Below are 25,694 nucleotides of genomic sequence, written 5' to 3' on the forward strand. Positions count from 1 at the left end.
CCTCTGAGACTGCATCAAACGCCCCGGTGACCTCCCTGTACCCCCTGAATTCTCCTGATACTCCCTTCAAACGCCCCTGAGATTTCCTAGTACATACTCCCTAAAACCCCCGAAAAGCCTCTGAAACCGCATGAAATGCCCCTGAGACTCCCTGGAACTGTTCTGGAATATCCACCTTGAAGCGTCCCTGAAGCTACTTGGAACTCTCTTGAGACCTCCTGAAGCGCCCCTGAGATCCCCTGGAGCCTCTGGAACTAACTCAAATCGTCTGAGATAACCCTAAGACCTCCTGGTATCCCATGAAATTTCCTGTGACCCCCTTGAAATGCCCTTAAGGTCTCCTGGTACCCCCCGAAACCCCTTAGGTCACCCTGAATTGCCTTTAATTTCTTACGCACAATAGGGTTAAAGCACTAGACTTCGCCACTGCTCTAGTCTTCGCCCCCTCCATACGACTTCCAATTTTTATGTATAAAGTGGCGAAAACTAGAGCAGAATTTTAGGGGGTGAAGTCTAGTGTTTTTACCCTATTGGTTCTGAATAGCTCTCCCATTTTTTATGCAGGGCATTGAAAAGGTGAATAAATTAAAAACAATTGCTTACAACGTGTGTTTTGATTATGTTCGTGCTGTTCTTAATCTGTCCACTGTAGTAGCTCCTATTATCCCAATAGTGGATTTAAAAAAAAATCATTGTACATTGTACAAAAAACTATAAGCACATCTAACTGAGATTTCTCTATTTATTTTGTTTAGTAATTTGATAGAAATTAAAACATTCAAATCTCACAAGAAATTAAAAAAAAAGCGAAAAAGTTTATTTGAAATGGGATAATGTTGAAGTGACTAGGATAGGCTAAATGAAATTTCAGCTAAAATTCCAGAGTTCTCTGGGGAGAAAATCATCACAGTTTTCCCCAGCAATTTTCTTCGGTTTACTTCTATATTGTTACGGAGTTTGACGATTTCTCCTGGAGTTTTTTTTCTGAAATAAATCATCCAAAAAAATCTTCAAAAAATCTTTCAAGGAATAGTTTTAAGACTTTACTCATACGTGTAAAAATCCGGAATCCAAAACATGACGAAAAAGTCATAAATTATGCCGCTTCATGAAAACATGACTGCAAGTCATAATATCATGACAATTTTGACGAATATCATAAATATTTTCTACAATTTTTCATAAAAAATAATGTTTGCCAAAGACGTTACCATCCATTTCTTGTTGACCTTGATGAAACATTATGAATCATAGAACCATGCCGCTGAGTCATAGAACTATAAAGCAACGACATGAAGTAATGCAACAAAACAAACGGGTGCGAGCTTTGTACCAGTGAAGCCGTTTGTTTTTTCATGCCCATTCCGATTTGCGGTGTTTCGTGGTGAGACAAAGTATTCTTTGAGTTTAAAAAAGTGTTCTTATAACTTCAAACTAATTATCAGCCTGTAGTGATCAGGTTTTCAGCAGAGTAGTATGAAGTGAGGTTGAGGATCGTCTGCAGCAGGAAGTAAGTGCTTGTATAACATACAAAAGTAACATTTTTCAGATATTATTTCTTCATCAACTTTGACGGCGGCTAATTTTAATTACTAATGTGCAGATAAATCATGCCTTTCGCACCATTCAACATAAATTGAGTTAAGAATTACCAAAAAGTGATTGGAATTAGAAGCAGTTACAGTACACCATGATTGTAAAATCATAATTAACCATACGGATTGGCATATCGAAGAATTGCTACTTTGAGTGAAACACAATCATTAATAGGGTAGTGGAGGTATTTTGGACCGGGCAGGTATTTTGGCCCACCTAGGGAGTTTTATGATATTTATCACATAATCTCTACTAAATCTTGGTAAATTTTTATTGGAACACGAAAAGTATTCAACTATGTGGTGACCTTTATTTTGGATGTCAGTTAAATATGCTGTTCAGTATCAAAAATAGAGAAAATGTTTTCACTTCCAATGAAACGCACGGAAAAGCACCAAAAACAGAGAAGGTGACAAATTTGTAGTCGGCTTCGAAGAGGTATTAAATTTTAAAAATAAATATTTATTTCATGTGAATGTAGTTAGGGCCTTGTAAGAACTCAAAATAAACTGTTCTTAACCTCGGTGAAGCGATATTATTTACTAAAATGGTGGTTTGAGGTATGGCCAAAATATGTTCAACATAATCAGATGTGAATATATTTTGGACCACCTGTCAGATCCATCTCTCCAGTTCCTTCTAAAGGGAGAAAATATTCATGCCAATGTAATGTACTCTAGAAACAGATAAATAGAATAAGTTTGGACCTCCCGTGATCTGGGTTGTTATACGTTTATTTTACAATGTTGTGGGTTCGATTTGTTCTAACAACTTTTCGCCTAGTTAAAAATTTCGATTCGATTGACAACTTTTCGACAAGTTGAAATTTTCAGGTATTGAGTCATCCAGTTTAGAAAAGTTGTCCTTCTCGGCAATCAGTTGATGACTGGGACAATGTCAGTGACAATTTACGTATCATTCAAATTACTTTATTTTTGATGCCCCTTCCACTCATTACAATATGTGTGGAACGCCTTTATATTTAGCAAAATCTCTAGACTTTCACACTTATGTGAAGCGTTACGTAATTTATGCATGGTGACTGACGTCATGCAATAGTTAATAAATATACGTTTTGCGTAACTTTTTTTATGAAACATCATACTACAATGCGTAAAAACTGGCAATTGCAAAAAAATGTCATCTTTTTTACCGTTACGTAATTTTTAAACGTTCCCTGCCTCAAAAAATGAATAGAAAAGATGTAAACTTTACGTAGTTTTAACTATGTTTAAATTTTTGCTGAGGTGGCTTTCATTTCATCAATCAATTGAAGTTTAATTTGGTGGGCCAAAATATGTGCACTTGGTGGTCCAAAATAAAATCAGGTGGTCCAAAATAGAAGCCCGAGATCCTTCAGGAGTTTTGATATTTCTTGTATTTACTACAACAATTTTGAGTTCTGTTTGGCCTTTTTCGACAGAAAACATGTTGCTCTACGTGATGCCTACTGAAATTATCCATATTTTGAAGTGGGAACTTTCTTTTTTCGCTGAATTGTTCATCCACTTCCTAAAGGGGTCCAAAATACCTCCCTTACCCTATGCCAGTATCCATTCGATTGAAAGCGGTTTTGATTTGGATCTGACTCCAAGCAAATTGCATAGTATAGGCAAGATATCGTAAACATTTTTGCAAGAAATGCAGCCAAAAGCAGTGGAGTAATAGTTCCGCCGTTGCAGAATCCATAACAGAAGAGCGATTGCCACCCATCCTCGAAACAAGAATCATAAATGACTATGAAGCTATGGAGGAACATATAGAAGAAACCGAAAAGTGAAAAAATCCGTGAGGAATTTTATAAATAACTTATTACAAAATCCGTTAGGAACTCCGAAAGAAATTCTGAGTGCAAATCAGAAAAAAAATACATTGTTAATTCATTCGTACCAGAAAGAATGCCGTAAAGAATTCAGGGATAAATTCTAAAAGAAATTCCAGGACAAATCACAGGAGACACTGCGGGCAACATCTCAGAAATCCTACGGCAAACTTCAAGAGAAACCGCGGGCCTCCGGGTACGTCGCCTAAAGTATTTTTTGACAAATTCACAAATATTGATGTTCCTTCCAAAATTTCACAAATTACACTTGATTTTTTTTTTCTGAGATTTCTCATAGAATATTTCTTGCAATTCAGCCTAGTGTTTTTCACATAATGTCTGTATTCCTATAAAAATGTCTAAAAACTCTTCCTAGTATCCCGAAAGAAAGTTCGAGAGAAAACTCAAGACGAGCTCAGGAGAAGTCCACACAGTGATTGCTAGATATATATCCGAGAGTTAATCCGGACGAACCCTAGAAAAGAACATTGCGCAAAATTTCGGCTGAAACTCCCGAGAAATTCAGTGGAAAAATCCTGAAACAGCCTTGAAGAAAACCACGAAAGGCATTCTTGGAGAAATATTAGAAAGAACTCTAAAACAATAAACTCTGGAAGCAGCTTTGGGAAAAATCGTGGGAGGAGCACTGAAATAAATCCCGAGATAAATTTCTGGGAAATTCTCGGAGGAACTCTGTGTGCAATACCGGAAGAATTCTAGAAGAAATCAATAGTGTCTAGACGAAGGAGGAGCTATAAAGAAACCAATCAATTAAAATGGCACTAATTCCATCGGCATAACAACTTCTTGCCTCCGGCAGCGATTATGTTTACCTGCCGGCAAAAAATCGAATGCAGGCCAAACTCGATTTTAGTTCACACGTACCTTTCACTAGAGCCTTGAGGCGCTGGTATTAATTCCAGCGGTCACCCAATTCTTCTCTGCTGGATGCCTGCTGAAGTGCTGAGACTGCTGGCCTGGTGGTAAGCTCGTTATGCGCCGCCGCTGCCAGCCATCCATTCAATCCAACCCAACCAACCACCCAAAGTCTCACGATCACGATCACGGTGATTGCTCGAGCTTGAAAGGCACCCGACTGCTGGCGCTTGCAGGCTTCTTGCTTGCCCACCGAATGGATGGATTTCAATTCAATTGAATCGGTTACAAAACTAGTGCACATCATCATCATTATCGTCATCATGATCAGCACAACCGACCATCATCATTGGCGTCGTCCTCGTCTCTTGGTTCGCCAATTATTATGTGTGCAGCAACTATATCTGCTTTTTTCTCCATTTTTCATGAGCTATTTTGGCGGATGATTTCGCCACCCTCTGTGACGTCACCCAGTAGCAACAGCCAGCCAGTTTTGGCTCTTTCAGTCAGTGAAGAAATAGGCTCCAAGTTGTCGAAAGGTGGAAATTTTTACTTCAAGAGTTTATCGAGTGTGACATTGCACTATGCAGGGTGGTTTTTTCTTTATTTGTCCTTTTTTTACAATTTAAACAATTGAAAAAAGAAACAAAAATTAAAAAAAAAAAAACTTGTCTATCCAAATCCTGTTAACAGCTTGCATTCTGATGTAACGTCCCATCTAGGACAGTGTCTGCTCTCAGATTAGTGTTTTAAGAGAACTTTTACAGCTTCAAACGAGTAATATTTTCGTCAATTAGTCATTGTTGCATTCGCATATCAAGTGAAATACCCTAAGATCTCAACTCCAGAGAAATCAGACGAAAAAACTATTACGAAGGATGTTGAACCGTATCAAGAAACTTCCAGACGTATTCAAAATAGTCCTCTGAAAATCTATAAGACTACGTGATAAATTTCAAGACCGCAGTCTGTTTCAAAGCCATTTCAAACCAATTAAAAACAACTAACGTCGAAAAATAACCATGGATTAAACTCGTCTGGCGATTGAAGGGCTACCGTCCATCCAATCCGGAAACTAATGTCACGATTTGGACCATTGATCAACGTATGTGGTTCGAAGAAAGTGTGCTTCTTATTTCCTTCATTTCAACCCAACTGTATCGAGTGCAAATGGATAAATTTTCCAGGAAATTGTTTATCAGCACCTCCGCATCATTATCATCGCCATCCTTCGAAGTGATGGCGCATCCCGTAGGCAACCAGCAACTGGCTATTTGCTTGCACTTAAATAGTTTGTTTACGTGTTGCCCAGATAGTGGATGTTTATCGGGGTCCCTTAATCTCGTACCAGCAGCTAGTCACTAGTGCACGCTCTCTCATCATCATCATCTTTGTCATCATTAGACTGTGGACTGTAAACAAATGATACGGCACTGTGGACATAATGGGAGCAAATTGTTCTATTCCCGTGTGCCGCCTGTGCCCGGTACAAAATAGATAAATTTGCAACATATGTACTGAGATGCTACTACACTGCCGCCGCCGACTTCGTCGTAGCTAACTTGGTAGCGAGCCCGTTGTCGTTCAACGTCGCCATATACCTACATACGGTCGAGAGGCTCTCTTACGATATGGCTTCAAATTATAGATGATGCTGCCGGTGCCGTGCCGTGGAAGACACCCAAGTGGTGGACGAACGAGCGAAATGTAGGTCTCCTGGCATCAGTAGTGTAAATATTACATTCGTCGTCGGTCGGTAGGTACATATGAACCATGCTCGCGAACAATGACGACAAGCGAGTGACTGACTGGGGCAACAGCTGTTACAACATATTTATTATTATCGCATACAGCAATCACAATATGTTATGGCGCAGTTGTAGAATGTGTTCGTATTTCAAGTCTAGTCAACTGCAGAAACAAAAGTATCTTACAAAATAAACTTAATTTCTGATACATCTACCTATTTTTTCCTCTCTCACTTCTTGTTTCGATTGAACCTTTTGTTAATATTATTTTGTTTTTCTTTTTGATTGATCTTCTCATTTAGATTACTTTTATTCTTTTTCATATTATTATTATTATTTCTTGGTCTTTTCTTTTTTGCTTTTCTCGTACTCTTTACTTTACACTTTACAACATACTGGAAAGGCTATATGTTCACTCTAAAATTGACTTTTTGATTAAAGTTCCGGAGGGTCGAGTCACATATACCAATCAAAACAGCTTAACAAATTGAGGTCATGCCTGTGTGTGTATGTGTGTATGTATGGGGACAAAAAAATCACATCTCTTTTTGGCAGTAAAGCTCAACCGATTTTAATAACCGACAGTTCATTCGACGCAGAATTTGGTCCCATTATTTCCTATTGAAAAGGATTCTGATCGGTCCAGCCGTTCCGGAGCTATGGCCATTTAGGTGGTCCGGACCGGTACCCCAGGAAGAAACCAGATATTGCTGTGTGCGTTCAAGATGCAAACGTTGCCTAAATGCGCTTCAAACGCGGTAACACATGTTACCAAAGGCAACGTAGCAACCATAGCCAATATCACCGCCAACCTAGGATTCGAAAGCTCTCACTGACATCGGGTTACTTGTTAGAAAATCTTACCGCATTTGGTGCTCCCGCATTTGATATTTGCATTTTGAATGCACACAGCAATATTAAAATGCTACAAACCCATACACATCAAACCGCGGAGTTTTAGATAACTTGATGAACGGTAAGCAGGAAAATAGTATCAGACCGTATTCGAACCAGTAATGTTCCGCAACCGTTCCCGGGTGTCCCGTCGCAAGTGGCCAAACATAAAACTAAACCAAATTCATGCATTCGGCACATCAAACTGTGACATTTTTAAAACCTTCGAACGGTAAGCAGAAATATAGCCCCAATCCAACTCTGAATCGGTAGTGTTCTGGAATCGGTTCCGGGTGTCCCACTTGAATTTGTCAAATATGATACATACATACGGCACATCAAATAGCAGCTTTTTAGATAACCTTATGAACGGTTAGTAAGAAAAAAAAACCCAGATTAATCCACCTAGTGGTGATGATGCCTTTCTCGTTGTAAGTGCAATACTTATGATATACCTATCTAAAAAAGCCGAAGTGTTCCTTAATCCTGATCATGCTTGATTTAGCCATTATCGAATTGGAAAACTTGATGATGGCACATATTACGACGTTATGTTCAACATATAGACAGAGCTGAACAATATCAGTCCTATCAGTATACTCTTGACTACCATCAATATCAATGGATGCTGATTAACATCAAGACGATAAGTTCAATTATATATTTTTTGCACCAGCGTAATATCAAACTTTTTCTGTAAGTTTTTTATGGTTAAATTCACAATTCTAGCTAAATTTGAAATCTTCAAAAGAGTGGAATTTTCCTTACTATTTTATTCAAATTTTAATCGTAATCGCACCGTTTTGCGCAAATATTTTAGACGCAAGAAGAAATTGAACCAATTTTGCTTCCAGTTGGTGCAATTAAGTTTTTAATTTCTCATTCAACATTGACCATTATTACATTTTTGGACTTCGAAAGTTTTGAATGATTTGATTTGACCGGATCGCATTAATTTTGTCAAGATTTTGTTCTATTTCATATACAGTAAAACCTCCATGAGTCGATATTGAAGGGACCATCAACTCATGGAAATATCGAGTAGTGGAACAGAAATCCTTTTGGAGGCGTTTTGGAGGGACCATCATAGTAACCCAGAAATTATTTTTCAGTATGGAAAAATTTACCTCCATGTGTCGATATCGAGTCAAGGAACATCGACTCATGGAGGTTCGACTGTAGGATGATTTTAACAACTTCTTCACCCATAGTCTTATTCAACGCTTTTAAGGTTTTCGAAAAAAGCCGTTTTTTGGTGGTTGCATTGGTTTGGTTCACTTTTAAATTTGACAAGTTCCGGAGGGACACACGGAACAGGTTCCGTCGTCAAGTTCTAGAAAATGCAGCATGATTAGATGTATCCCAGCAGTTTGATGCCCCGGTTCCAGGACAGTCCTTCCGGCGGGGCACCCAAAACCGGTAACACTGCCGGTAAGTGGTCTGTGCCAATTTTCTTACTACCATTCATCGGGTTATCGAAAAAGCCGTGACCTCATGTCTCGCATGTATGTGTTTGTTCCAAATTAACATGTTACCACCTGCGGCCATGTTACCCGAAACCGGTTCCGAGACAGCACCAATTGTCTCAAATATGGTAGTCTTAGACTTTTTTCTGAACTGTTTATCAGGTTTCCTAAACAGCCGCGAATTGATGAGTTGCATTCACGGGTTTGGTTCATTTTTTACATTGAACCAATTGAGGTGGAAAATCCGGAATCGGTTCTGGAACACTACCGGTAGTAATATGATCTGAGGCCATTTTATTTGCAAACCGTTTATCAGGTTATCGAAAAAGCTGCGATTTTATGTGCCATTTCGGCGGGATGCTTAAAACCAGTACCAGAACACTATCTGTAGTCTTAGATGTGGTTTGAGACTTACCGTTCTTCAGGGTATCGAAAAAGCCGCTATTTGATGTGCCACATGCATGGGTTTGGTTCTCTTCTACATTTGACCACTTTTATATTTGGACACTTACGGCTGGGCACACGAAACCAGTTCCGGAACATAACCGGTTTTCCCAAACATGGTCTGAAGGTCCCATTAGACATGACAAATATTTGGCCAAACAAGCCCAACAAATGACCAACACAACGTGAATCATAGCAACCTTGGATGAATGTCGGGCTTTAATGGGAAATATTTGTCATAATGACAAACAGTCTAATGGCACCTTGAGGCTATTTTCCTGCTTACAGTTCATTAGGTTATTGAATAAGCAGCTATTTGATGTACCGCATGCATGGGTTTGATTCATTTTTACATTTGGCCACTTCCACCGGGACACCCGGAATCGTTTCCGGAACACTACCGGTTGTCCTAATCATGATCTGAGGCTATTTTCCTGCTTACCGTTCATTGGGTTATTGAAAAGCCGCTATTTGATGCGTCGCATGTATGGATTTGGTTCACTTTTGTATTTGGCCACTTCCGGTGGAACACCCGGAACCGGTTCCGGATCACTTCCGGTTCGGATTTGATCTGAGGCAATTTTACTACTATTTGTTCATCAGGTTATTGAAAATGCCGCTAATTGATGTGTTACATGCATGGGTTTGATGCACTTTTATATTTGGCCACTTCCGACAGGACACCCGGAACCGGTTCCGGAACACTACTGCTTCGAATATGGTTTGGGACTATTTTCCGGCTTATCGTGCATCAGGTAATCAAAAATGCTGCGGTTTGACATGTCGCATGCATGGGTTCATTTATTTAGTTAACATCAAATTCATGATAATACTGAATCAACAATTTGCCGCCATAATACTCGATTTGCAGCTGCAGCTCTCCAACGTCGGTCACGCCCAACACTCGCCAGATCACGCTCTATCTGGTCCGCCCATCGTGCTCTCTGCGCTCCACGCCTTCTTGTACCAACCGGATGGTTAGCAAACACCAACTTTGCAGGGTTGTTGTCCGGCATTCTTGCAACATACCCTGCCCATAGTATCCTTCCGGCTTTGGCCACTTTCTGGATGCTGGGTTCGCCGTAAAGTGCAGCGAGCTCGTGGTTCATCCTTCTCCGCCACACACCGTTCTCCTGCACGCCGCTGAAGATCGTCCTTAGCACCCGTCACTCGAAAACTCCGAGTGCTTGCAGGTCCTCCTCGAGCATCGTCCATGTCTCGTGTCCGTAGAGAACCACCGGTCTTATTAACGTCTTGTACATGGTACATTTGGTGCGGGGGTGAATCTTTTTTGACCGCAGTTTCTTCTGGAGCCCATAGTAGGCACGACTTCCACTGATGATGCGCCTTCGTATTTCACGGCTCACGTTATTGTCAGCCGTTAGCAAGGAACCGAGGTAGACGAATTCTTTTACCACCTCGAAAGTATTCCCGTCTATCGTAACATTGCTGCCAAGGCTTGTCCTGTCTCGCTCAGTCCCACCTACCAGCATGTACTTTGTCTTAGCCGCATTCACCACCAGTCCGACCTTTGCTGCTTCAAGTTTCAGGCGGGTGTACTGTTCTGCCACCGTTCCAAATGTTCTAGCAATAATATCCATGTCATCCGCAAAACAGACAAATTGGCTGGATTTCGTGAAGATCGTACCCCGGCTGTTGAGCCCGGCTCGTCACATAACACCTTCCAGCGCGATGTTGAATAGTAGGCAGGAAAGTCCATCACCTTGTCGTAGTCCCCGTGGAGATTCAAATGAACTGGATAGTTCACCCGAAATCCTTACGCTGTTCTGCACGCCGTCCATCGTTGCTCTTATCAGTCCAGTCAGCTTCCCGGGAAAGCTGTTCTCGTCCATAATTTTCCATAGCTCTGTGCGGTCGATACTGTCGTATGCCGCTTTGAAGTCGATGAACAGGTGATGCGTTGGGACCTGGAATTCACGGCATTTCTGGAGGATTTGCCCGAGCCCATCTTGATGAGTTCTGCTGCGATACCATCCTTACCAGCCGCTTTGTTGTTTTTGAGCTGGTGGATGGCATCCTTAACTTCCCTCAGCGTGGGAGTTGGTTCGTTCCCGTCCTCTGCTGCACCAACATAGTCATTTCCTCCGCTGCCTTGGTCCTCCGTGCCTACATTCTCTTCGCCATTCAGGTGCTCGTCGAAGTGCTGCATGCATGGGTGTGTAGCATTATTATATGTGACCCCTTCCTGGGGTTCCGATCCGGAACACCTAAATGGCCATAACTCCGGAACGGCTGGACCGATCCGAACCATTTTCAAAAGGAAACAATGGGACCAAAATCTGCGTCGAATGAAACGTCGGTCATTGAAATCGGTTGAAGTTTACTGCCAAAAAGAGATGTGAGTTAGTTTGTACACACACACATACACACACACATACATACACACACACATACATACACACACAGACAACACCTTAATTCGTCGAGCTGAGTTGATTGGTATATGTAACTTGACCCTCCAGGCCTTCTATCAAAAAGTCGTTTTTGGAGTGAACATATAGCCTTTCCAGTACACTTAGTGTACGAGAAAGGCAAAAGTTTCAGATTATACTTGGGACAACCGGTAGTGTCCCGAAGCCGATTACGGGTGTCCAGCCGGAAGTGACCAAATGTAAAAGAGAAACAAGCCCATCAAGTACATCAAATCTCGGCTTTTTCGATAACCTGATGCACAATTGGCAATGAAACAATCACAGACCATATTAGAGACAACCGGTAGTGTCGTGAAATCGGTTTCGGATATCCCGCCGAAAGTGGCAATCGTAACAGCGAATCCAACTCATACATGCGGTACATCAAATAGCGGTTTTTTCGATAACCTAATGAATGGTTTGTTATAAAATAGTCTCAGACCACATTTGGAATAACCGGTAGTATTCCGAAACCAGTTCGAAGTGTCCCGTCGGAAGTAGACCAGAACCATGCATGCGACACATCAAATAACGACTTTTTCGATAATCTATCTGTCTTGGGCTGGTTCATGTCTTTGGACGGTATGCAGGAAAATAGTCTACGAGTATATCTGAACCGGTAGTATTTCGGACACGGATCCGGGTGTCCCGCCGGTAGTGGTCAAATATAGAAGTAAACCAACCGCGCCAACCAGGAAACACATAAGGATGCACGCTGTATACCGTATGAAGTACTATTTTAAGTCACTATCACATATGTATATGTACGGCTGAGGAACAATTCTCATCGCAAATGATGTTATTTTTTTTAACTTTTTGCGGTTTATCTGGTAAAATCATACAAGGGAGCATCCATTAAGTACGTCACGGTAAAATTGGGATTTTTCGAACCCCCCTCCCCCCTTCGTACGGGTTTTTGCTATACCTAATACATTGCTTGTCACACTTTCACAAACCCCCCCTCCCCCCTAGAACCGTGACGTACTTAATGGATGGCCCCCAAGAGAACAAATCAACTGTTATAATGTATGATTACATCGTAGTACACGATAATCTGATGTTTTATTGCGATGAACCTTGCTTATTCGCAAAAGTGCAAAATGTGAATTGAATTTGAATAATTGCGTACTGCAATGATTGTATGACTTCGCTTGGTACTTTTCTTATTATGTCAGTTTAACTCGCATTGGTGTACAAACTAAATCGCATAAAAGTAAAAAAAAAAACTAGTTAAAATGTGCATACAAACTTGCATAAACTAAAATCCCAGAAAACAAGTAGTCGTATAGGGATGTAAGTCTAAGGTTATATTATTGGACAAATTAAGTTAGAATTATATAATGCAATACCAGATTAGGTGAAGTCGTTTAAAAATCCCACAATTTTATCCGATTTCATTTGGCAGCATTAGTAACTTTAATTTTGCGTTAACAATTATGCAACTTCAAGTTGACATTCTTCAATAACTTCAAATGCACTAGTTGCGACTTCAATGTAATCTTAAATGCGAGATTATATATGGGATCATATTTGTAAAAATGAAATTATACGGTAAAATAAAGTGTTTTAGGAAATATTTTGCAAGGCGCATCGTTTAACTCAATTTAGCACAGATGGAGGAGGCGAAATTTTATTACATTCAGCTACCTGAATGTCCTACTGGCAGCTTCAAGGGCAGCTCTGTCCAAAAACCAGCCCAGCCGTATCGCGGATCAGCAGCTGCGCTGTTCAAGAAGATGTTTCTCTCGTTCCCTGAACGATTTCTGTATTCAGCTTCTACATAGCTTGATATCCACATAATTAAAGAAATTCACGCAGACACCAACATCAATTTCACACTTTGCTTGAATTTTCATCACCTTTTTTGCAAAAACTCATACTTCAAGACTCGGACACGACTTGTTGTCATTTTATTGTTTGTGAAAACGAAATCATATAAAGGCTCAAACCAAGTTATACTTGAAATTATATAAAACGCCGAATGAATTCACCTAGAATTAAATGTTTCAAAATGGTATTGTCCATTTTCAACATTCCCTTTTGAATTAATAAATATCCATGACTGAGTTGCGACAGAGTAACATCAGCCAATTTGTTAGCTGGGTTTGGGTGCACAATTTTATCACCCAATACTGGTACTTGTAGCCATTCAGACCAGCCTTCTAGTTATTGATAATTGCTTATATTTCACGTCCTATAACAGTCAGTGATTGACACAGTGGTAGGGTATCTGATTAATGAGCTGCAGGTAGGAAAATCGAGGCTTGCAAACTTTTTTTTATATTTGAACATGTAAAAAGGAAATCGTATATACTGCCAAACAAAGTTATAAAAAGAAGTTATATTACATGCCAAATGAATTCGCCTGAAGTTGTATAGCAAAAAGTGGTTTTCTCAAAATGTACGTATATGGCCTCCAAATTTGTGCGAATAGAGCATATTTGGTGCATCTTATACAATGTGTTCAGGACGAATAAGAGTTCACTTAGCACAGTTGCAGCAGAGTTATGTGAATCAATTTGTTGGCTTGGATCGTTTTTGTTTGCGATAAGATAAGTGATAACAATGAAAAAGATGCTGTTGGACTGTAGATGCAGTGCCAAAAAGCTACAAGAAAGTGAACAACCATCATTATGGTTTCAAAACAAGTTACAAAGTCATCATTTTTGTTTTGTTTACATGATAATCATTGGTTGGTGCTAGCCATAGAAGTGCATTCAACAAACACCGTGTATTTCATAAGTAGTGTTTGGTATTAAGTGTGAATATGACTTCATAATCCAAAGGTTATTATTTCGATACTCAAGTGGCAATATTTGTTTTTTCTTCGATTTTATTAGGTCGCATAAGGTGCTATATTACCTCGCAATAGTGCACATCGTGCATCCATCGCATAAGATATCACCTTAAGTCATGGTGTTATTAGTTTTTCGTCAATGCATGTATTATGCGATGTAACTTTACCGCATATAAGTACGTAGAGCATGGACATAATTATACGTGCAAATTGGTTGTCTGGGTTCTGTTAATACTTCAGTGATTGAACCACTAAGAAGCACAATCTGAAAAATACTTGCACTTCCCCCAAACTCTGTCGGCTCTTCTGAGATTTGCGTGGCCCGTTACTTTGTAATATCGCTACATTGGTGATATTAATCCTTATTTAGTGGTCAATCCGAAACACATTCGAAAGAATTACTAACTTCTTTCTAGCACTGCCAGACAATGTACAAATTCATGCGATTGCAGGCAAAGAAAGCCCTTCAATTAATAACTGTGGAAGTGTTCCAAGAACACTAAGTTGAAGAGAGGCAGGCTAAGTTCCAATGTGAACGTTGAGCCATAAAGAAGAAGAAGAAGAAGCTAGCGCAAAACAGAGAGCTTAGAAGAACAAAGTTTATAATGCCGAAAAAGGGCTCATTCCTAAGTGTTATTTGATCATTACTATATGTGAATGTTGTCAAGATATTGCTTAAAACATCCTTCTAGAAGCCAGGCAGGCAAACCCACAAAAAACCTTTGGTTTCCGGATGAAAATTGGCAATTTCCAGTTTTTTCTCGGCTTACAATTAAGATTCTCTTGGGGGATTTTTTTGTCAGCCAAGAGTTTCCAAAGATATTGAGAAACACATGGAGGCGCATGGTTGTTGGTGCTAAAACGCTATCCATGTTGATGGACGTAATTTTTTAATGTTTTCAAAAAGTGGCATCTTACATATGGCGAAGGGCCTTTCTGCGCCACTTTCGTTTTAAGAACCAACTTTCAAAATTGCTTAAAATCGATAACAATGGATTAGTTTCGTGATTATGCTGAATAATCAAGCAAATAGTGATTAGTTTCTGTTACCACTTTAACCCTACAGGATGTTGGGGTCAATATAACTCAGATAGGCTCGCTGAACGTGCACTACGCTGTAGTGGTGCGCTTAGCTCAACATCTTAGGAGGTTTAAATACCTAACAAATGAGGCGATTTATCAATGAAAGAATGGAAGTTTGGCATCTTTCAACGGCATTATACGTATAAAATTGTACGTAGGGTATCGGGATGCTTCGTTGGCATAGTCCCCTCGTTCGGCCTATCTCAAATCTAACCAAAAACTCAAAGAAACACGCATAACTGGATATCGGAAAAGCTATGCGGCAAACAACTGTAACATTTCGTTTCAATTTGAGCACTTTGGAGCATTAAAATTGAATAAAAATGTCACTTTGTTTAGCTTTTGTAGACGCAATGATGCTTCGGCTTAGTGGGTAGTCTATACACATGATCATAAATAGCATGATTCTAGAACATTTCGAACTGACTTTTCAATAACACAACATTTGATGCGACGGTCAAAGACGCTATTTTGAACTTGTATATTTGTTTTCAACGAATAATAAATATTTTACAAATTGAATGTGGGCCGAATATTGAGGACATTTTTTTCACTATGTACCCAAATCTTGGCCCATCAGTAAAGTGAGGTCAACAACACCGATAAAGTGACGTCAAAAACATTGCTTGCGTAAGAACCAGAAAGAACGAACAGGAAGAAAGATTTTGTGTACGGTGACTGTAAAAATATAACAGAATAATAAGGTTGAGATGTTTTCGTTAATAAATTAAGAAAGAACTTTAGTTTAAGTAATTTATTTACAGTTTTTTGAAAATTTGGCTCCAAAAATGTAATTTACAAGTAAGATTGGTGAACAAACAGAGATAATACTTCAGCAGAAATATTGAAAAAATGAGATAATAAGTGGTTGTAGTGCACGGAAAGCAATAGGCCAACGTTGTATCCACTAATAGGCCAATTTTTGTACCATAGACCAACGTTGCATACCATCGCATCGAATCTTTTCAACTTAATTAAGTAAATTCTTGAATATTTACGTTAGTTTACTTCCAATTGGTGAAACATGCATTGCCTAGAGTGTGTAATAGGATCAACATATTATTTCTAGTGGTATTAATTCATGAGTTCTGGTCAAAATTGTAAAGGCGGCTTGCAAATTAGGCCAAGGAATGGTACATATACCCTACTACGTAGTAAAACGCTTAGAAAAGCTTAGGACTGATCAAGCCGTTAGTATTTGATTCAACCTATTTTGAAATGGAGTATTCTTCTTTAGCCATAACAGAAGTAAACATGTAGAATGCAAATATTCTAACTGTGAAACCACGTGAAAACACATTCAACCAACGTTCTCAACTGACTTGTTTATTTACTGAAATCCCTCTATTCGGTTTATTTAATTAGAACGAAGGCCAAACTCAAGACGATGCTAGCTCAGCTCATAGAGTAAAACCTTGCTCCAATCTCTGTGTCAACAACAACAACGAAGGAATAGAAGTGCTTCCCTTTGTTTCTCGTTGAACATGGTCAAGAAAGTGCACCGAATACTGCGGGTAGGTACATAAGAAGCAACCCAGAGTGTGGCCATGTACTAAATGCAAAGAGGAGAAAAACTCGCGAGGAGATACAATTCAACGGCGTTATTTTGAGTGCGGGAAAATCACGCAGGACTGGGGACTTGCAGTGTTACATAACCGACCAACCGACCGACCGACGCGAGCACCATCAACAGAAAACACGATTTCAAAATACATACCCGCAAGATAATGAGAGATGCACGCAAAGGAGCCACAGAGAGGGAGTGGGGAAAAAAGGTTGACGTGAAAACAAAAGAAAACTATACGTATGTACTCAATAGTGTAATGACGAATGGGACGACCTAAGTGCAACAGCAGCAGCATATGCGTCTCCGCCGCGAAGGGAAACCCATTCGAGACCGTACCCAATTTCACCTTCCACGTTTGGCACGGCAATCACCGCCTGTGCAAAAAGCAATGGACGTGAATAAGCTAGTGTGTGACATCTAGTGAGCTAGTGTACCTAATGATATAAATATAGAACAATTGAGTTATTAGTCGACGCAAAAAGACAGATATTCGCAGAGTCAGCAAAATCGTGATAGACACTATCGTTGATTGGGAATTTTGAATTAAGTTTTTAAGCCAGTAACAATTAAAATTGCTTCTGCAGAATCACTAATCTATTCTGCATAACGAATGTATTCTGTTTGAACGAAAATTTGTTTTAGACAGAAAACTATTAAACCACAATATCGAATAAAACATTTATGATAGAAAAAATATATGGGACAGCAATATTTTACAAAAAATAAAAATGATAATGAGCTTGACTTGATAAAACCTTTGAAAGAGTCCTTATAATTCATCTTTTCAACTGCGCGACAGCACCACTAAAACACGACTGTAAGCTTCGTTATCTTGAAGCCTTCCATTTGACGAGAAGAATTTACCCCAACCAGAAGATGGAAGTACCATGCAAAGTGACGACGATGCGATGGCGTTGCTGCTCTTGGCAGCTTCCGGTACGTGTAAGTGTTCAGGCAAGGCTGCAGCAACTCAAGTCAAAGTGCTAGGGTACGGAGATAACGGAAGCAAACAAAGTTCCATGTAAACAGTCGTTGAAGAAAATTGAAATTGTTTGTTTTTGGTTGGCTCGGAAGGCCACAAGCTTGGAACGAAATTTGACAGAGCTGAAACGGAACTGCCACAATGTAATGATGTTGATTTGCGATAGGAATGAAATCATAATAGCAGTAAGATTTAAGTTTTTACGAAGCTTTTAAGGTGAAACATCAAGAGTTTTTGCGTTTAATCACTCTGTGATTTGAACAACAATGATCGGTACAACGAAAGTAAAACATTGTATCGAATATGTCATACTTTTGGAGACATTGTTACTCTTAATCTTAAAGAATCCTGTGCAAACCAAGTAGATTTCGGTAGAATTCAGAAGGAGATTTCAAAATAATTTTCAATGGCCATTCAGGTGAGATACTTGACAGAAATCTAGCGGTATTTTGACCTAACAATAACTTGACAGAAAACTATGATAATATGAGAGAATTTCTTGTGAATTTAAAGTTTCCAATAAAGAGTTTTTAAGTTTAATTGCTTTGAAATTCATGCACACTATAGAAACAAGTGTTCAATGAACCAATTGATACTGCAATTGCGAAGAGAAATCCACATGCTCCAGTGGGATTCGAACTCACGACTCCAAAATCGCTAGACGGGCACTTCTTTCCTCCAAACTACGTAGCCACTTGACCATCTCCGTCCCCGAAGGCACAGAACTGAACTCCATTCCACTAATGCACATGGCTTGTTACTTTTCACAATATAAATCTCCTTCAGATGGAATTAGATGAACATTTACACATCTTTGTTGTGTGCAATGTGCATGAATGTGGGACCGGAAGAGGAATTGTTTTAGAATTGCCGTGAGCTTCGGGCACTGTCTATCCGATGACTTATCGGCACGACGATTAGTGTGCCGTTGGACTCTATGAAGTTTCAGTGATAGTTTGATGTTTTATTTGAGCAGATTTTTGGAAAACTAATTTTAATAATATTCAATGACGTGGAGCGGACCTGGTGTGATGGTTAGAACACTTGACCATCACGCCGAGGACCTGGGATCGAATCCCACTCCCGACAAACTCGCAAAATGTGAGTTCTTCCTTCGGAAGGGAAGTAAAGCGTGGGTCCCGAGATGAACTAGCCTAGGGCCAAAAATCTCGTTAATACAGATAAAAAAAAAAATATTCAATGACTGCCGTTTTTCTAACAATTCAAAGTTCAACCATTTACAGGAAATCTTTGCATGAAATTTTCTGTCAATCTTTCTACTACCAGAAATACTTCTAAAAATAAATAAAGGCAAATAATTAGAAGTTCTCGGAAAGGCAAGTGCAAATATAAATTACTTTAGAAAAAAAATAGAGCTGGGAAGGTTTTTAAGACTTGTTTAAAGATTTCATGAAAAGATTGCAAAAGTTAGTGAAACCAATGTTTTAAGAAGTATCGTGAGAATTTCCTATAAGATCACACATTTTAAATTTATTAATATATTCTACAGTGGTTTCTGTAGGGCTTAGAGTTATTATTTGATAAAAATATTTTTTTCAAGAAATCCTGCATGGTTTGAAAAAGTATAACTTTTGTTAATAAACGTGAATCAAAATAAAAAAAAAAATAATCGAGTGAACCATTAGTTTGAGATTTTTAAATAGTTTCATAGTTCCATAGTAGATAAGAACAAAATGAGAAAAATTTGCTTCACTTTCTATACAGGTTTACATACATACAGACACATGAAAACAGTTTAAGCATAATAGTTTTCAAATCAACCAAAAACTTACCTTTTCATTCGTTGAAAACAAACTCCACCAAGATAGTTGCTACAACATTTGTTCCTTGTTCCTTTCTTCTCGAATTGAACTTTTGTTCAATCAGGGTACCGACTCAATTCTGGTTTGCACAATCTTTCTCACAAGTTTTCCCCTTTATTCTTCTTCTCTTGATTCACCCCTCCAGCTCCACTCATTCTTCCGTGGCAATAAACTTTCTGTCGAAACTATTCTTTGGAATCGCACGACGAAACCCCACACTGAATTGCCTCAGCACTTAATTTTCTTCAGATTTAATTTCTGCCCTTCTTTCGACACTCCATCCACCGAACCGACCAACAAGAATCGCTTAACTTTGAGGGCACTTTGCAAAGATTGCCTGATCCGACGACGACGAATCACAGCCAGAAATCTCCGAGACAACTCTTTCGTACGGTTTGGATTTTTTTTTTGTCGATTCTTCTTGTCTCACTCCGAACTTCGGTTTCAACAGCAGCACCAAACCAAGTTGCACTCGTTCATTTGAACTTCAGCTTCCACTCACCGCCAACCAACATCTTCTTCCACCCGCCGCGGCCGATTCGATCGAGTTGTGTTCGTACCTATACCGTTTAGCAGCGACAGCAGCCGCAACGTGTTGTGTTATAGACTCGAGCGAGACTCCAGTAAATGCCGCGTGACGTATTACGGATTATTACGATCGCGTTCGCGTGGGCCTCGGTGGAATAAACACCGCCGCGCACAGCCTAGTCTCTCCTCGACGTTTGGACGCTGACTGGCTTCTGGCAAGCACATACAGAGCAGCACACAGTCGTCAACTGCTAGCGTCGGTCGCGTCGTCGTCGTGTTGTTGCGGTGGACGATGGTTTCACAAACGGCGGCGACTGCGAATATTGCACCACACCGTCAGCTATTATTCTGTGGAATAAAAATCGAACCAAGAGACAGAGAGAGAGAAAAACAAAACGAATCAAAAAAACAGCTGAAACGAAGTAGGGTAGTCTGGGGACAAAACAACAGTATGGTAGCTAATAAACTAACATAGCTTAAATGCTATATGACTAAGCAAATGCCCCTCCTAGAATTTCTTGAAGATGGGTCAGAACTTTGCGCATTACATCAACAATATTGTTTAAATCTTATCGGAAATCATTTTAATTACAAGCGAATTTGTTTTCAAACTCGAAGCTAATAGTACAAGGTTAGTAAACTGAAAGCAGTTGCGTGACTTTTCGTTATTTGATGAATTGAGGTCTTGTTCTTGGGCCTTTGAGTTGGGCCCAAGGGGGTTCCCAGGAAGTTCCCAGAGAGCCAAAAAGAGGGGGTTCCACGGAACTTCAGAAGCGTTTCAGAGGGCTATTTCAGAGAATTTCTGGAACCTCTTAAGGGCGGTCTGTCAGGTTTTGTAAATTGGATTCGACTGTGATAGATTTTAGCTTGAAAATGGCTCTTCCAGTCTTGACAAAATTCAAATACAGCTATTTAATCTTGTCCGACGTTTCGGTCTCATTTAGGACCTTTTTCAGGGACTCGATTATTGCCGATTTTTCGTCCAGTGTTGTTTTATCGAACAATGATTGTCGGACGGATGGAGTTTTCCCGCACAGCAGTTAACGGTTGGGATTCGGTAACTGTGGAAAAACCCTTCCGGAATTTTACCGCTCTGGAACTTGATCGATCACCATTGCTTTAAGCTTCTATCGTGTGTCAGGTTTTGTTGGCTTTAATGGGATTTTGAGGATTTCAGGGTCGTTTCAATAGTATTAAGAGGTTTCAGGGACGTTTAAAGGGGCTTCAAGAACTATTCAGAAGAGTCTCAGGGGCGTTTCATGGCATCTCAGTGATTTTCAGGAACATTTTAGGGGCGTTCTTGAAGGTTTCAGGATCATTTGATAGCATTTCAGAAGCATTTCAGAGGTTTCAGAGGCTTTTCAAATGGATTACAGAAATTTCAAGGGCATTTCAATGGTATTATGGAGATTTCAAGGGCGTATCAAGACATTGCTGGGACGTTTTACGGGGTTTCAATGGTTTTTGAGAAGGAATCACTTAATATCCTCCTAAACTTCCTTATATGTCTCCGAAATCCCGCTAAGACAGCCACGGATCTCATCCCATAAAAAAACTCGTGGTGAACGATCTTTATCATATTCTGTTTAACTTAGGATAAACTTAAGTCGCATTGGATGGGTTGTCGCTACAAATGCAGGTTGCGGCATTGTCCATTGTTGCATGGTGGTTGAATTTTGATTCAGTGTTCACGAGTGGGTTTGGTTTGTCTTTCGTTTGTGTCTGCTTTCCTGCAATTTTTACAATTTTCTATCAATGCCCTCCGAAACCCCCGAAAACACCTGAGTAAGGTGTCAGGCCATTAGGCCGAATGGTCATTAGGCCGAATGGTCATTAGGCCGAATGGTCATTAGGCCGAATGGTCATTAGGCCGAATGATCATCAGGCCGAATGGTCATTGGTTCTTCTTCTTGCCGTTACGTCCTCACTAAGACAAAGCCTGCTTCTCATCTGAACACTTCCACAGTTATTAACTGAGAGCTTACTCTGCAAATGACCATTTTGCTTGTGCATATCGTGTGACAGGCACGAAGATACTTTATTGATGCTGAATCTACTGATATTTTACCCAGGAATTTTTCCTTCTTTTAAACATAGGCTGTTCTTTCTAGTATCATTGCTAAAATAGTTTTTGGCGCTGAAACTGCTGATATTCAATTCATAAATTTTTCCTTTTTTAAAACATAGGCTATTCATTCAAGTTTCATTGTTAAACTAGTTTTTGGCAAAAATTGTTGGAAAAGATAACAACAACAGATCCTTTTACAGGCTCATAACGGCTGACTTTCAATTCGTCCTGATGATCATTCGGCCTAGTGACCATTCGGCCTAAAGACCATTCGGCCTAGCGACCATTCGGCCTAATGACCATTCGGCCTAATGGCCTTTGGCCTAATGACCCAGCATCCCGAAGCCCCCAAAAGCACCTCCGTAATACCTCTGAAACCCACCGAAAATGTTCTAAATCTTCCAAAAATGCCTCCAAAATTACTCAACAACTCCCTCGGACTCTACGTAATACCACAGACAAACAGACGTAACTCTTAGAGGAAGTTGATCAAAAGTTTTTGCCCGGTGTCTTTTTCATGCGCACACTGCCACTTGTTGGAATAATCGTGTGAGATATGTCAGCCATGATGGATTTCGATTTGTCTAACATGCACACCACTTTACAAATCGCCTGTAATTTTCTTTTGCGTCATTTAGCAACGTGTACACTGGCAAACGTCAAAGCGATCGAACACTAACGCATCTGGTGGAAGGATCGCGCAAGTTGAGTTGAGACCAAGGATGGAATCATTCAATTGCAAAGAGCTTCATATACATGCTACTATTTAGTTCAAAATCATGCTATGAAAGACTATAAAAGATCTCTCAAAAACAAAAGGGTAGCACACGCATATTAAAGCCGTGAGAGAGCTAAGAAGGAACTCCCCAACATACATTACACTCACGCCGTGGAGAGTTGTATTGCCTATTACGCTATTCCAATACATATTTCAACAAAGCTTCAGGTAGAACAAATATAAAAATGCTTCTGAAGCGAGTTCATATCGAGTGAATTTAACTTATTACAAATGAATCTGTCTGAGTCCCTCCGAAACCACAAAACACGCACATATAACGCCTTCAAAACCCGTCCAAAATCCTCTGAAACTCTCTGCAATGCCTTTGAAAATCTCCTCAGACCCACGAAAATGCCCCCTTTGGATCCCCTGAAATGCTCCAAAGACTCGCTTATACGCTCTGAGACTCCTATGAAACGCATCTGAGATCCCCTAAAGCACCCTAGAGGTTGCCATTGAAACCCTCTTAAACATCCTTGAGAGTTCCTGGTACTCCTGAGATACTTCTGCGACCAACTGGAACTCCCCTGTAATCCCCTGAGACCCCCAGAAGCGCCTCTGAAGCCCGCTAGAATCCTCTTGAGGCCCTCTTAAATGCCACTGAGCCCCCTAAAGCGCTCATGACACTCTCTGAATCCCCCCTCTGAAGCGAACCCTGAAACTCCCTTAAACGTCCCTGAGATCATCTGATACCTATTGAAAAACTCTGGGACCCAGGGGTATTCTCTGAGATCCTGGTACCTCGCTGAAATAACTTGCGACCCCCTGAAACCTCCATTATAAACACCGTCTGGCCTCCGTAGTCCGATGCTATAGTTACCGCCAACAGCATTTTCTTATGCAATCTCCCACTTTTTATGGAGGGCATAAAAAGGTGTACGTATAAACTAAAAGTGCATAAAAATAACCTGCAAAGAGATTTAGGGTTTTTTCATACTTTGTAGAGTATTCATGGCTAACAGTTTCTAGTTTTAAAACGTTATTCTGAAAATAAAAATTTGAAAGATATCTTCTAAAATCACTTTAAAATGGTCTTCGGAATTCAAAAGATGGCAATTCCGACCAAAACCGGATGAATGCTGAGGGCAGGGCATGCTGCAAGAATGCCGGATAACAACCCTGGAAAATTGGTGTTCATGACCGATCCGGTTAGCAGAAAAAGGCGTGGAGCACAGAGAGCACGATGGGCGGACCAGGTTGAGCGTGACTTGGCAAGCATTGGGCGTTACCGAGGATGGAAAGCGGCAGCCACAAACCGAGTATTGTGCCGTACTCTAAAGGGTAATACGGCCAAAATTTGGTCACACATTTTTTTTCATAACTTTAGACTGCGTACACCAAAACAGCTGATTTTGGACCAGTAATGCTACATTATATGTGGCTTATACCATAAAATTTTCATCAAAATCGATTAAGTATTGGTTGATATATAGATAAAACCATCGACCTACCTTTTTAAAATTTTGTACAAAGGCGCTCCATAGTAAATTTTCGGAAATTTAAGGTCAGTAAAGCCCGATTTTGATTAAAGAACTACCAAAACTGCTCCGATTTTTATCAAAATACGTTCTTAGTAAAATTTTGAGCCATTTTGTATGAATACTTTTACTTTCAAAGTTGTAGCAGTTTGAATATGATAAAAACTGATCGGGTGCCACTTAAACAAATATAATTTTGTAACGACTGGATCAAATTGAATGAAATTTTTACACAACATTTCGATATGCATAACTTCACATACAGAAAAATGTTCATTGAAATTGGTTCAGTATTTCTGGCTCTATAAATAAAAGAGTAAAATGTGTTCTTATTTTTTAATCCTCTATGTACAAAATTTTCAAATTGCAGTTTTCAGGATTCACAATATCTCCGCAAATACTTAACCGATTTTGATGAAAATTTTATGGCATAAGCTACATATAATGTACCATTACTGGTCCAAAAATCAGCTGTTTTGGTGTACGCAGTCTCAAGTTATGAAACAAATTGTGTGACCAAATTTTGATCGTATCACCCTTTAGGCCGTACTACATAATGTTTTATGGCTTATCTTAAATGTTACATTGAGCAAATAATTGTATGTATGTATCATTAGTCTTAAAATGAAGAAAGGCTTCAGCAAACTGAAAAACCAAAATTCATTAGTCATTTGTCCTGTTTGTTAAACATGATTCCAAATGTTCTTCCGGAGATTTTAACATATTTTTCCAAGAAAATCTGCTTATGATTTCTCTTTGAGTTCAACCGAAGTCCCTTAGAAAATTGAAGAACTTTGTTGAAAATTCAACCAAACTGTGTTATTTTTTAACTATTCCTACTTCTAAAACAATTATCAGAATTGTCTCTATAAATTCTTATTTCAATTTATTTCAGCACTAGCCGTATTTATCACAATTTAAATTTTACATGAAATTTCTAGTAAAGCATGTATTCTGAAACCATAGGCCAGAAATGTCATCGTGCTTTATATGTTTAATCAATAAGCTTCTTATGGAACTAAGTTAAAACTATGATTGCTGAAGCAAGTCCGAATGAAAATAATGTTTATTTGGACAGAAAAACACTAGGAAAAAACAATAAAGGATGTACATATTTTGCCCCTTGCTCCCCTACTACAGATAATACTGGACGCATTTGTTTCAAGCTTGTATGTGGTGTAATCACAATCACACTCACACCAACGCCGGTGGTGGATCGGATTGAGCTGAAGCTGTGCTGCATTGGAAAGATCATCAGCATCAACCACAAGATCAACTCGCAAGCCGTGAAAATTCGTCCAAATAAAACCAG

General features: G+C 39.6%; 1 protein-coding gene across 2 annotated transcripts in view; it reads right to left on the minus strand.

Annotated features, from left to right (window-relative positions):
* Window positions 1-25,694, minus strand: part of LOC109407612 (solute carrier organic anion transporter family member 5A1) — a 264,098-nt gene that overhangs the window by 228,190 nt on the left and 10,214 nt on the right. For both annotated transcript variants that reach the window (XM_062850165.1, XM_029852789.2), the window contains exon 2: window positions 19,501-20,406. The gene's annotated coding sequence lies outside the window, so the exon portion shown is untranslated. The remainder of the gene's footprint in view (window positions 1-19,500; window positions 20,407-25,694) is intronic.

Source organism: Aedes albopictus, chromosome 2 (assembly GCF_035046485.1).
Source record: "Aedes albopictus strain Foshan chromosome 2, AalbF5, whole genome shotgun sequence".
Classification (NCBI taxonomy): Eukaryota; Metazoa; Arthropoda; class Insecta; order Diptera; family Culicidae; genus Aedes; species Aedes albopictus.